The 2,500-nt window shown below is 52.8% G+C and overlaps 1 non-coding gene and 1 pseudogene across 1 annotated transcript; both read right to left on the bottom strand.

Moving 5' to 3' along the window:
* Positions 1–1,007, bottom strand: part of LOC123688088 — a 4,585-nt pseudogene extending 3,578 nt beyond the window's left edge.
* Positions 1,008–1,514: 507 nt separating this feature from the next.
* LOC123687197 lies at positions 1,515–1,669 on the bottom strand. Its single transcript, XR_006748936.1, has one exon. It is a non-coding gene; the product is annotated as a 5.8S ribosomal RNA (ribosomal RNA).
* Between the last annotated feature and the right edge of the window lie 831 nt (positions 1,670–2,500).

The following is a 2,500-nucleotide window of genomic DNA, read 5'->3' on the forward strand; positions in this document are numbered from 1 at the left end:
GGAATGCGGGTCAGTCATGGAGACCGACCATCTTCCCTTAGTTCACATAAAGTGAACCGTTACTTTCATTGCGCCTTTAGGTTTAGTGATTCCCAATGACTCGCGCACACGCTAGACTCCTTGGTCCGTGTTTCAAGACGGGTCCTGAAAGTACCCAAAGCAATAGCGTCGCTGATCGGCGTTTCAAGAGGTCTGTCCAAGAACACCGCGGCGAACAGTCGCAAACGGACGGAATCGGCACTAGGTCCGATCGCCATCACAATTCACATACTTGCCACGGGCCGGACGCGAACTAAGTCGCGGCCTCCCGCCATCAGTAAACCGTCGAGCGAGCTGTTCGGAAACCCAGTGTCCGTAAACATCGGAAAATCCGAGCTCACGGGCTACACTCGAGACCGTAGAACAGCACCCAACGGATCGCGACGACCTACTAGGGGAGAAGTGCACGCGTCCGAAGCCGGAGATGAACCGAAGGGAACAGCCAACGCGAACGTCGCCGTTTCCACAGTCAGTAAATCCCAACAACAGGCGCGAATGAATCTCCCCATTCGACCTTTCGGGTTTCTCAGGTTTACCCCTGAACGGTTTCACGTACTCTTGAACTCTCTCTTCAAAGTTCTTTTCAACTTTCCCTCACGGTACTTGTTCGCTATCGGTCTCGTGGTTATATTTAGCCTTAGATGGAGTTTACCACCCACTTAGGGCTGCACTCTCAAGCAACCCGACTCTAAGAAGAGATCCTCTAGCAAGCCGCAGCGGTCGCTACGGGCCTGGCACCCTCTATGGGCGATGGCCCCATTCAAGATGGACTTGAACGCGCCGCGAACTCGCCAGATAATGGATCCTTCCAAACACCACATCTCCCGGCGACCGGTTACGATCGCGGGATTCAGTGCTGGGCTAATCCCTGTTCGCTCGCCGCTACTAAGGGAATCCTAGTTAGTTTCTTTTCCTCCGCTTAATAATATGCTTAAATTCAGCGGGTAGTCTCACCTGTCCTGAGGTCGTATGTTCAAATCATCGAAACGTTCCGAAACTAACCTTTGGCGGCTCATAAAATCACGTACCTTACGCGAGGGAGTTAGCCTACTCAAAGGCGTCTATTATCTCCTGCTCCGTATGGCGGATCATGCGAATCCAAGCAAAGTGCTTCGGTGTTTCGGGGGTGCGCTCATGAAAGCTCATCCGCAACGCGCGACAACTGGCACATTAAAGCGATCGGACGTCGTTCAGATTTCTCGGACACGACGATCGCATGTCTACAGTCATGGGCGCAGATCGAGCAATACCACGACACCACAATATATGCTTTCGCAATTCAAGACGGCGCGTTACGAAAACAACTCCTCATCATTCCAACACACGAGGCGTCGAAACGACAGAACGTTGATCGTCACGCGGCAAACCGTCCAACTCGCCCAAATGACCTTCGGTACAGGATCAACGTTAGACGACCTTTACGTCGTCACTTCGTCAAGCCATAACGTCTGGCCGGGCAGTCTTTGTAATGGAACCGACCCTCAGTCAGGAGTGGTCCGAGGACAGTGTCCGAGGACCGCAATGTGCGTTCGAAATGTCGATGTTCATGTGTCCTGCAGTTCGCATGTTGACGCGCAATTAGCTGCGTTCTTCATCGACCCACGAGCCAAGTGATCCACCGTTCAGGGTAATCTTTTATGTTCGATTTCTCGGTACTAGTCGCAATGGACTTTCCCTCGAAATACGAGACGCCAACTGCGAACCTCCTCGAGAATGACATTCCAATGACTGAGACGACCCACTGAAGGGTCAATACGTCAGTCGATCGGCGCAAAATCTTCGGTTCAACTAGTTTGCGTACTAATCTAGTGACAATTATCGTAAAAAATTCGGACGGAGACAAACGTCGCAGACAATCCCGAAAGAGCATAAAAACGCTAATGTAACGGGCGTCGCACAACGTCGACGTCTTCGTCCCTGGAATAGATCGTCCTACCGAAGTCCGTAGACAACGGTAACGACTGATCGATTTCGGGCGAGAATCTTTAAAACCTGCAGCCGGCTCCTCGTTCCGTGCCAAACACGAAACTTCGCCCAGCCACGAACGCGGCAATCCAAGCGCTTCGAATCCTTATTCCGAGCACATCACGAGACTTCGCCCAACTACGAACGTCAGCATAAGCAGCCGGCTCCTCGTTCCATCAAGGAACTTCGCCCAACCACAAACGCCGACATAAGCGGCCGGCTCCTCATTTCGTGAGCATCTCTAAACATGGACCTACAACGAAGGCTGCACACACGTGCGGCCGGCTCCTCGTTTCGAGGATATCACAAGACTTCGCCCAACCACGAACGTCAGCATAAGCAGCCGGCTCCTCGTTCCGTCAAGGAACTTCGCCCAACCACAAACGCCGACATAGGCGGCCGGCTCCTCATCTCGTAAACATCACGAAACTTCGCCCAACCACACGAACGCAAAGCCAGCGGCCGGCTCCTCGTTCCGTGCACATCACGAAACTTC

Source organism: Harmonia axyridis, chromosome X (assembly GCF_914767665.1).
Source record: "Harmonia axyridis chromosome X, icHarAxyr1.1, whole genome shotgun sequence".
In the NCBI taxonomy this organism is placed as follows: domain Eukaryota; kingdom Metazoa; phylum Arthropoda; class Insecta; order Coleoptera; family Coccinellidae; genus Harmonia; species Harmonia axyridis.